General features: G+C 44.8%; 1 protein-coding gene and 1 long non-coding RNA gene across 2 annotated transcripts in view; one reads left to right on the plus strand and one right to left on the minus strand.

The window, feature by feature from the left end:
- The window catches only part of LRMDA (leucine rich melanocyte differentiation associated), a 1,147,950-nt gene that overhangs the window by 1,075,734 nt on the left and 60,306 nt on the right, over positions 1-11,910 (minus strand). The window lies entirely within an intron of this gene.
- On the plus strand, positions 3,190-7,510 carry LOC125436833. Its single transcript, XR_007245122.1, has 2 exons — positions 3,190-3,436; positions 7,222-7,510. It is a non-coding gene; the product is annotated as an uncharacterized LOC125436833 (long non-coding RNA).

Below are 11,910 nucleotides of genomic sequence, written 5' to 3' on the forward strand. Positions count from 1 at the left end.
GGTGAGGCTTCCAACCAACATGGATTGAAATTGTAAACAGATGGTGCATAGATTAGCTGCAGATTCCTTTGCCAGCAGTACAATAAAACTGCAGCCCAGTGGCATCTTTGCAACTGTGTATGTTCCGCTGTCGTATCACAGCTGACCTCTGGTGACCCCCGGCATGGTTTTTAGAGCAAGAGGTGCTCAGAGGTGGTTTGCCGTTGACTGCTTCCATGTCGTGGTCCTGGTATTCCTTGGAGGTCTCCCATCCAAATACTCGACAGGGTTCAGGCGGAGGGCGAGTCACCGGCCCAAAGTCACCCAACAAGTTTTTTATGGCAGAGTGGAGAGTCGAGCCCAGGTTCCCTAAAGTGTCCTCTAACTCCTTAACCACCACATCGCCCTGGACACCTGACACCTTTGCAACTAGCAGAACTAATCCCTTTTGCAAGTCAAAGCTCTTTATCAGATTTATGAAGTATACATATATTAGACCAGTGTGCTTATATTAACAGCAATATTCGGGACCGCATTACCCCATATGTCTCAGTCCGACCTCTGCGCTCGGCAGAAGCTAATTTACTGGTGGTTCCCTGGCCCCTCAATGATGCGGCTGGCCTCCACTCGGGCCAGGGCCTTCACGGCTCTGGCACCGGCCAGCTGTCCGGGCCCTGCGGAATTTGGGTGATTTCCGCAGGGCCTGTAAGACTGAGTTGTTCCACCGGGCCTTTGGAGAGACCAGCCGCTGAGTGTGCCCCCCCCCACACTGTTCCATATGGGTCTTGATCCATGTGAGCCCTTATATCATCGGGTTTTATCATCTCCTCTCTCTCCTCTTTTTCTGGGAGAGATTTAGTTATGGTAAGCATGGTAAGTTGTAGGATGCCTATGTTAGGAAGTATTCGCTGCTTTTAATTGATATTTATGATAATTATGTTTTAATGATTTTATGTACACTGTTTGTGCTGTTCACCGCCCAGAGCCCTCTGGGGATGGGGCGGTATATTAAGTAAAATAAATAAATAAATAAATATTGTCCGCAGTGTTATTCAACACTTCAAAAAAGCAGGTCCACAAACAAGAACACACAGTGACCTACTGGCTATCTTCAAGACTCCAGGAGAACAGGGAAGGAGGAGGACGAGAGAACAAACACCTTCCCAGAATGCATTCAACTCAATTCTGCTGATCTCCAATCCAGAATCAATATTTATCAGATCAGAGCTGATAACTGTCGCCAGAGGAGTACCAGGAGAAAATGGCGCCTGGGGCAACACATGCTCAAGTGCCCCTCCCCCTCCCCCACCCCACTTACTGCAGCCAGCGGGCGTGCAGCCTGGCGGGGACAGGCCAAGGGGCACCCAGCAGGCCTGCAGGAGGCGACCAGCTTGACTGGGCTGCTCCAGCCGGAGGGGGGAGCGCTGGGCAGGGGGTGTGGGGGCAATTTTGCACCCATCACGTGATCTAATGGGTGGTGCCTGAGGTCATGTAACCCCCACATAAAACTCTTGCAGATATGCCCCTGAGTGCATCTAACAGGGAGCCAAGCTAAGAAATTTGGAGCCAGTCTCAGAAGGGCGGGGCCTGTCTAAGAGCACTGCTCTTCTTGCCTTAACACAGATCAGCATCAACACCATGGTCCACAGCTCAGATTAGCAAAGATTTCCCTGAAACCCAGGGCTCAAAATCTCTTCATACTTCAGCTTGAGCCCTGGTTAATTGATACAGTAATACTAGCGGGGGTAACTTTGACAGGGCAGGGGAAACACCTCCAGCAGCAGTGGCGTAGTGGTTAAGAGCAGGTGCATTCTAATCTGGAGGAACCGGGTTTGATTCCCTGCTCTGCCACCTGAGCTGTGGAGGCTTATCTGGGGAATTCAGGGGAATTATCTGGGGAATTCAGATTAGCCTGTACACTCCCACACATACCAGCTGGGTGACCTTGGGCTAGTCACAGCTTCTCGGAGCTCTCTCAGCCCCACCCACCTCACAGGGTGTTTGTTGTGAGGGGGGAAGGGCAAGGAGACTGTAAGCCCCTTTGAGTCTCCTGCAGGAGAGAAAGGGGGGATATAAACCCAAACTCTTCTTCTTCTTCCAAGGGAGTGGACAGGAGGCATATTCCTAAGGCTGCCCTCCAACAGTGTGCATTTTGACTAATAATCTCCCCCTACATTTATCCTGTCCCCAAACCCTTAAAATCACACTCACGCCTATGCAAGTCATTTTTCTTATCGCTTGCAAAAAAAAATCTGGGAAATGTGTTTATCTCCTAATAATGTGTAGAAAAATATCTGATTTGGTTTTCAGAGTCTTGAAAGAACCCAAACTGCCATGCTCAAAATGACTATACCCATAATGCCCTTCCGTCACCTGAGATCCCATTAGTTCATCTTCAGTTACAAGACAGTAGGAGAGGGAGGAAGTGACATCAAAAGGTAACACATATTCATGTGTTTGTATGAAGATTAACAAGAGAAGCAGCAGTGGCGCAGGAGGTTAAGAGCTCGTGTATCTAATCTGGAGGAACCGGGTTTGATTCCCAGCTCTGCCGCCTGAGCTGTGGAGGCTTATCTGGGGAATTCAGATTAGCCTGTACACTCCCACACACGCCCGCTGGGTGACCTTGGGCTAGTCACAGCTTCTCGGAGCTCTCTCAGCCCCACCTACTTCACAGGGTGTTTGTTGTGAGGGGGGAAGGGCAAGGAGATTTTAAGCCCCTTTGAGTCTCCTACAGGAGAGAAAGGGGGCATATAAATCCAAACTACTACTACTACTACTACTTCTTCATCTTCGTCTTCTTCTTCTTCTTCTTCTTCTTCTTTCTCCCTTTGGAGTGCCTCAGAATTAAAAGCTTTGTTCTCTAACTAAGGGAGGGGCAAAAGACACATCCCAAACCCAGCCTTCCCCTTCCAGTCCTGTGTTTATAGAATATCCAACAACACACATCTAGAGCAGCACACTATAAGAATTCAATTTGGAAACCATCATCTAAAGCACAGAGGAGAACAGGAAAGTCATATTGCTATAATGCTTAGATTATCAATCATCTTGACAGCTTATTGGCTTTATCACCGCACATACCATTAAAATGATGTCTGGCCCAGAATGTCAGCCGGCAAACATTAAACAGGCCAGGATTAAAAAGCAGATCCCAAACAGCACTCCAGTAAAGTTTCCCCTTCCACTCTGAAATTAGTTAGAGCTGACTAAGGAACTGGCGCTCGACTTTGAAGAAATACACCGCCTCAAAGCCTCCCAGCCTACACAACTTTGACAGGCTGATAGGGAGTGTCATGTTGTGGCAACTCCAAAGCTCCTCAGAGTTGATTTATCACATGCCGCGTGCATCAGAACTGGGGCTAATGGAGGAGGGGAGCCCAGAAAGCATCCGTCTGCCTCTGCGGAGCAGAAAGGCCTCGCTTCAAACGGGCCAAGGAAACTCCTTTAAAGTCAGGTAGGAATGGTAATAGTTTCTTATTACTGAGCAAACATTAACATTACACTCGGCGTTCGAGCAAAATTGAACGGCTTGGGAAAATTTAATCAGGGAAGAGAAGATATTCATAATTCAATATCTTCAGGCACTGAAAAAGAGTAAAGGGCGGGGGAGAGTGCGGGCAAGGAATGCAGTCTGCATGTGTGTGTGTGTGTGTGTGTGTGTGTGTGTGTGTGTGTGTGTGTGTGTGTGTGTGTGTGTGTGTGTGTGTGTGTGTATTTTAAAAGACAGAATGAAATATACAAGCCAAGCTAGCCGAGTGAGTACTGGCACAATTCTGAATGCAACGATTGTCCATCAAGAGGTTGGAACGGAGTTCTCCATGCGCCGAGTGACATATGGCATGTGGCAAATGGTCCGCGCCAGATCAGTGGCCCCCAATATGGAATCACGGATACATTTTCTTGCACCCACCAAGTGCTTTTAGGAAGTTAGGGGCCAGGTGGAACTTTTGTCCAGCAAGGTTTCTGATTGGCTGTGCAGATTTTTAAAAAAACTTCGTTGTGCCAGAAGCTGCCACCACAGCACACAGATCTACCCAGAGTTACTGCAGCTAAATTGTGGCAGCCACATTGTGGTTGGCTCCGCCTACTGAGGCAGCCATATTGTTGCTGTGCCCACCATGCTGTGTCGGAATTCCAGATGTGACCTCTGGCTCAAAAAGGTTGGGAACTCATGCACTAGAAACTTACTTTTATTTTTATCCCTCATGGGCCCCCAAAGCAGCTTCTCGCACACCATTCCCTCCTCCTCCACTTTATTCTTTCAATCACCGCCTTCTCGGAGCTCTCTCAGCCCACCAAGGCCTTGATGGCCAATCCGCCCCGGCTGTGGTGGAGCCTTCAACTCTTCAAGCCCCAGCAGGACAGTCACAAAGTACAATTAGAAACACAAAACTATGCATGGTGGAGCTGTTCTGCAGCACTTGAAAATGTTCTACTGTCATAGTGAAAAAATGTTCTCTCTCTCACACACACTCATGAAAATTGTTCACTCCATATTAGTACCTTCAAATGTTTACACAAACCACAGGAGGAAAGGGCACTTAGAGACAAGGGCACACGGCCAGATGCCCCTTTTTAAAATGACATTACTAGCAGTAGCAAAAGTTGATTACAGGCGCCCTAAAAAAAGTCACTTTTTAAAATAATTTCCTGAGTTGCCACTGCAGAAGTTCTTCCGAGTTAATTCACTTTTAAAAAACTTCGCTCAAACACTAGAGAAAACAATATAAAAGCACAAATCTGTAGGCTATGAAAATAGAAAACATTAAGTGAATGTTTAAAAGAAATCAAGTTTCCATGCTGGGAGTATATTTGGGCCCTGGCATGTTGCCACTCCTAAAAGCCACATAATTTTAAAAATCGCTGACTATCCTCTGTGTGTGTGTGTGTTTGTTTAGGGTAAGGAACGAATAAAATAGTGATGATAGATACAGCCAGGAAGTTGTTAACCCACTAAATCTGGGAACAGAACGGAAGGCCAGGGTGGTGGGGGGTGGGGGTGGGGAGTATGGTAGAATAAAAAAAGAATCAGGCTATATAAGATGCTCTTTGTTGCTTGACTGTTAAAGAATCCCCCTGGTACAACAGAGGGGATTATGAATTCACATGTGAATTTATCCCCTATTAAACTTTTAGTAAAAGGGTCAGTTAGCAGGAATGATAAAACTCACACACAGCATGGTCACATGACAGGCAGCTCATTTCTCCAACTTTGAGAAACACAGACAACCGAGCACGTTCTCGTATGCGAGTATTTCCCGTCGCATTTTAGGATTTTGCAGGAAATTCTTCCATACGCACTCCTGACAGTGTAACGTATTAAGACTTCAATCCTCCTACCAAGTATGTTTCAAGTTAAGTTTTTTTTCTTGTTCTGCATTTTACAAAAAAGGAAAGCAATACTTTCTGCCAGAATGCATGGCAAAGCAATGTTTAGTTTTCCATACTCTACAGCTGTGTTTCCCGACCTTTTCGATGTCACGGTACCCTTGACCTCACTCTTCATATCTCACGGTACCCCCGCCATCCCCCCACTTTCCCCTCCCAGTGCCCCTGCTTGTCACTTCCCCACCTTCCCCTCCCAGGGCAAAAGGAAGCTCTAGGGGGGAGGGGGGAGGGAAGTTGCTACTGACCTTGTGGTAGGCCCTGCCTCCTGGGCCAGCTCCATGTTCTTGCTGGCACCGGCAGGAGACTCCACAAAAGTGAAGGGGGGGCCGATAGCATTGCCGCGGTACCCCTGGGACATGCTCACAGCACCCCAGGGTACCACGGAACCCTGGTTGGGAATCGCTGCTCTACAGGGAAATGTCAGAATTGGTCGTGAGTTTTTTCCCTGTTCTAGAAAACTTCCTCTGAGTAAGCCTGCTGAGGATGGCACTACAAGTTTACTACCCTGTTATCCTTATTCACAGCCGTCTATTTCATCAGAAGAGCTAGCAACACATTTCATAATACATAGAAGCTGGCATTTAATAAGTGGTATCCCAGGATGTGAACAATTGCCCAGAAATGGAATGAGAAATAAAGAAAATATCAAGCAGCTTCTCATAAGATCAGATATGATGCAAATTCCAGAGGGGAAACTTACCAAAGAGGTGAAATGTCTCCTGTGCTCCTGCACAGCCGGTCCCTTTTCTATGTCCATTAAAGACTAATTTAAGGGACTATGTCCATTAAAGACCCAACTAATAACTTTGTCTGAAAATTTAAACATTTTCCCACCAGCCAGACAAAAAACTGTGTTTATGCCATTCTATGCTCCTATTCAAAAATGTACATAGGAATGTGCCAAAGATCGGTCAAAACACACATTTTGGAAGAAAGATCTATCTAAGATTAAAAATAAATAATTTGATGCACCCTTGGTGACTCGTTTTATTTAAAGTAACCATACAGAAAATAATATTACATTTTGCACAAGTTTGAAATAAATCTATACAAGAAAATAGATATTAGAAAGCAACTTCTTCAGACAGAAACAACATGGATTTTTCGGCTAAATACAGTTCAGCCAGCAGGATTAAATGGGAATATGGAGTTTCATAGCTTTTATAATCCACAATGGAGAATTCATATATAAGTTGCGTCAGGATCTAGAAATAATACTTGAAAAGCGTAACTGAGTTTGTTTTCTATACATGCAGCTGAAGGCAATTGCCATATTATATACACCCAGGTGATTCTTTAGTCCCAGACTAATTGCAGCAGGACAGGAAATACAAATATGCACTTTTTGCCTTTTATGATATGAGTACAAGAGGGTTTTTTTTTTTACAATATCTATTTATGTGTTTATGGACCTTTTTTAGATCAATATTTAAAATGCAATATTTATTGCATATTTATACAATCTGTATTTATATGTTATTGGATTTGTATACAATTATTTATATATTTATAAGGAAGCCAATGACTTACCTGATGTATATTTTACCTGTAATATTATGTGATATCCATTTTGTTCCACCAATATTGACTGTACAATTTTGACTGAGAAAGCTGGATTGATTGTATACCCCCTTTGTGGTACCTCATAAGTTGTTACAGGAGCTTTTATCATATCCTTGTAAGATTGTGTTTCAATCCATATTTTTTTTCCTTGCGTACTCATAGCCTATGGCTTTTGTTTCAATATAACTGTACTGCATTCATTTTCAGTTAGTTTGGAACTATTTTTGTTGCTGTTGTTTCCTTGTTACACTAAACTCAACTTTTGTGTTTTTGCGTTGCCTTCTCTAGCATCAGAGCAGCTCAGCCAATAGGATTCAAAGGCCTGCCTCTCAGCTGAGATCTGCTCAGCCATGTTACTGCCAGAATTATTGCTGCCACCTACAGTGTTAAAAAGACCTTTGTTTGCGACTGATGACTTGAAGGGATCGCCAGTAGCATTTTTTCAAGATGAGACAGATCTTCATATACAGAACAATTCTAATTAAAAAACATTATTTCCTGCCTTTCCCCTGAAGGGCTCAAAGCAATTTACAAAAATAAAAATAAAAATCAATAAAAAAATTTCCAAAAAGACAAATGTGGTTTTCAGAAGCCGTCATTATATCCTTTTAAAAATTGCATTCTATGCTCTCTGGGTTTTTATCCCAACAACATCAAAATCTGCGTTACACTTATTGACCACTGAGCTCACGGACTTATTCATTGTACTGATTAAAATATTTATATCCCATCTCTCCTTGTGGCTGACAAATGACAATAAGAAACACCACAATTTGAAACATACAAAATAAAACACCAGATAATTTCCCCCACCTTTCCCCACCATTCAACTGAATATAGGCAAGCAAGCAAATTTAATTCAGTCAAGGTGGAAGTATTATGGTCTTAAGTCAGAATATGTGCACAACTTTATATAAAGTAAACCAGGTTCACAAATTCCATTTTGATTGGACTAAAGGTGGGAAAATACACCAACATTGCTTCCTTTGCTGACATAAAACTACTTCTCTTCTTCAGAAAGACTGGCAAATTGTTAAATGAAGAACTTGCTTACATCATTCTGACGGCTCATTGTCAACTCAGCATATTCCTCCTCAGATTGGCAAGTGATCCCAATTTCATTTGATATATTCAGCTGTACACTACATTGGGACTGGAATCTATTGTGCTGGTCATGATATTCTTGACAACTGTTGGGCAGACAGAAAAGACTTATAAACAGATTTCTTAGAATCTCAAAAAAATGCATAGCCCCTGATAATAGAATTCAGATCTGGTGAACCTTTGGTGCCCATTGGTGCTGACAGGAGAGAAAGTACCCACTCACCTAATCTACAAAATTCAAATGAAAATTCAAGTGAAAATAAACTACACCTTGTCTCAGATTATCCAAAGTCTGCCAATAGGCAGTTAATGCACTGGCTGACATAACCTGAACAGGACCCAGGAGGACTCGGCGGAAGAAACCCCAGCAGCTAGAAGCCGTGCCCAGCCCAGAAGGCAACGAGATTCCTTCTTCATCTCAGCAAGCAGAAATGACTTCTCTTGGGCAAATTTCTTGGGGTGCCTAGAAGGGGTGTATTTTTAAAGCTAGTGACACCAAAATTTCAGGGTATCATCTGTTAACTATTCTTATGATGCCGCCCAAGTTTGGTGAAGTTAGGTTCAGGAGGACCAAAGTTATGGTCCCTCAAATGGGTAGCCCCCATCTCAGGTTAGCTCCCATTGAAAACAATGGGGATGGGGGCATTCCATTTGGGCGTCCATAACTTTGCTGCCCCTGAACCAAACATTCTCAAAGGCTCGGAGTAGTATCCATCAGATCTCTGGATGATGCCCTGAAATCTATCAGGAATGCCGCTAACTTTAAAGGATACCTCCCTGCAGGCTGAAAAAACACTACAAATACCCCCCCAAAAGCCCGGCCGCCCGCATTCGCATTTACGTTTCCATATTTGGGCAGGACATATTGTCCCGGACAATTTTTGTCGAATGTGCCTAAATTTGCCCAGAATTAGCCGAATCTTGCTATTTGGTTCATCTGAATCTCCCACCCTCAAAAGTGATGCTGTTTCATGGTGGGGTAGTCTCCACTCCCAAACAGCATCACTTTCAATTTTGTTTTAACCGGGGACCCAGATTCTCCCTTTGGGTAGATTTAAAAGAAGAATCTGAGCTCCCTAGTTTAAACACCATTGAAAGTGATGCTGTTTGGGGGTGGATTCCACTGGAGGTGTTTTGTGAGAGATGATGCTGACATTTGTTTGGTAAATGTTTTGCTGGGGGTGGTTTGTGAGAGATTTACATGCTTAATACCCACTTGCACTGGCTTGGAGTTGTTTCTCAGGCTAACAACCTACCTCATAGGGTTGTTGTGATTACGAAATTAGGAAAAGAGTTGGTGGGGAGAGAGCCATGTATGTTTTGATGGGAGTGGGAGGTGTTTTGTGAGCTGGTACAAAAACTCATTGTTTGGTCATGGTGGGGGAGGGTCGCCGCCCATACGCTGGGTTTGGGGGGGGGGGCAAACTCAGATTTTGTCCCCGGGCATCAGTTTGCCTAGGTACGCCCCTGATGTTGAAGACTGTAATTTCCTCCTTGAGCAATATGGGGAGATGTGGTTCTGAAGATACAAGGGCCCCAGACCGCGCAAGGCCTCAATGGTCAAGTCTAACACCTTGAACCTGATTGGGAATTCTGCTGGTGACCAGAGCAGCTGGTGCAGCAGAGGTATTATGTGCTCCCTCACCACGTTCTAGACCAGTTTTTGCTTCCGGATCAGGATAAATCAGAAAGCTAAGAAGGTGGCATGTTTCACCAAAGCCATTTCGCCATCACTGTGATTCCATTCACATCTCTTTAGAACAGGAAAGAAAATGCAACTGTCCTATGAGCATTACGTGTTTTACAGATAACTCACAAGTGAACCCCCCCATTCACACACCACTGAAAATGATGGGAAATAACAGAACACCCATCTAAGAATATTTTGCACAGATACATTTTCGAGACCTGAGATGAAAGTCTGGCACAAACCTTTACGATGCATTCTACATGGCTAGCTGCTCAAAAACCCGAAGACTGACATTGCGGAAAACAGCAAGTTGTTATTTACTCTTAAAGTAAGGGGGTGGGGGGGGGGAGCCAAGGTGACAGTTCCAAATCAACCATGAAGAGAAAACTTGTCCAAGTCAGCACAAAAAGGGACATCAGCAATTGCGGTCTGTTGGCAAGCAAGTGGAAGGCAGACCGGAGGTAACGGTAGGAAGAAAAAACTAAAACCTGTCAGACTGATCAGCAAAGATTCTGGGCAGGTCAGCCTACATCTCAGTGGGGAATTACTCGGCGCCCAACTACAAGTGACAATAGCATTGGGTCCATCCCAGACACCCTTTAAAAAGGGTTTGCAGTTCCTTCTGCCATGAGCTCATCTCCCCCCCCCCTCACTCCGCCCCTGGTTCACAAGGTGGAACAAGAACTCCGGGGACCACCACATCATGCCCTCCATTTAAATCGGGGCCTGACAGCAATTTTAAAAGAACCACAAATGTTTTTAAGTTGGTGGCCATGTAGGCGCAGAAGAAAGAAAGTAGAAAGAAGGAAAGAGAAAGTAGAAAGAAGGAAAGAGAAAGTAGAAAGAAGGAAAAGAGAAAGTAGAGAAAGAGAAAGAGGAAAGGGTTTTGGATTCAACAAGAAAGGTTATTTCTTCTTTCCCTCCATTATGTGTCCTATAATGGAGAGATGGCAACCATAAAGCTGCTGACCAAAGAAATCTTGCAGGCCTTAAACGTTACTCAGGAGTAAGCTTGGTGGTAGTCAGTGGCTTTGCTTTGAAGCAACCGTGCAACTCTTCCAACGGGTGAATCATGACCCTAGAAGGGTTTACTCAGAAGCAAGCCCCATTGCCAGCAACCAAGCTTACTCCCAGGTAAAGGATCACACTTTAGTTCTTTGCATGAAAATCAGTGGGGTTTAACAGCACTTAACAGGGTTACCTCCACTGCTTCCCCAAAACTAGGTCTTAGATTTAATGCTAATAATCAAGCCCAGCGGCCCAGGCCAGCCTCGATGTGGGGGGGCACTCTGTTTGCGCATGCCCACAGAGAGGGCTCTGAGTGCCACCTCTGGCACCCGTGCCATAGGTTCGCCACCACTGATTTAGAACCACATTCCCAAATTTATTATACTCCAGGAATGAATCAGACGGGGAGGGAGAGAAGGTGTTGGGAGGGTTTTTTCTTCTTAATGGGTCAAGATGCAAACAATTCTGCAACGGCACGGGGCCCCAGGATCTTTGCCTCCCAGGCACGGTAGCTTTTCCGCGAAGGACAAGGCGGTTCTCTTTCCCCCAAACTCCCCTCCCCTCCGCAACCGAGGCATACCTTTTTCACTGATACAATTACGCTTGAGTAGTTCTGAACTCCCAGTTCAGACTAATCTGTCTAACGATGGAATGCACCTTTCAAGTTTCCATTTGACAGAAATCCATCGTTCATCATTTGACAATGCACATGCTTTTTGCTGACAGAGCTCCATTACTGGGAAAAGCTCGGTAAGTAACACTGATCTGAAACAACCATATATTGTAGGTGGCCAAAACAGGAGAGGGTGCAGGGATTCTTAAGTGAAGAAAGTCACCGTGGAAAAAAGGAGAGGGTGGGGGGGGAGCTGCTTAATTATTTAGGTCTTGTCGAAGGCTTTCACGGCCGGAATCACTGGGGTGCTGTGTGGTTTCCGGGCTGTCTGGCCGTGTTGTAGCAGCATTCTCTCCTGACGTTTCGCCTGCATCTGTGGCTGGCATCTTCAGAGGATCTGATAGAGGAACGTCAGGAGAGAATGCTGCTAGAACACGGCCATACAGCCCGGAAACCACACAGCACCCAACTATTTAGGTCTTATTTATGCCTTCCTCAAGCTGGCTACCTGATGCTATTACCGCTGTTAATTTTTTGGAATTAACAAAACGCCCTCCATTTT

The sequence above is a fragment of the Sphaerodactylus townsendi genome, linkage group LG07 (genome assembly GCF_021028975.2).
Source record: "Sphaerodactylus townsendi isolate TG3544 linkage group LG07, MPM_Stown_v2.3, whole genome shotgun sequence".
Taxonomy (NCBI): Eukaryota; Metazoa; Chordata; class Lepidosauria; order Squamata; family Sphaerodactylidae; genus Sphaerodactylus; species Sphaerodactylus townsendi.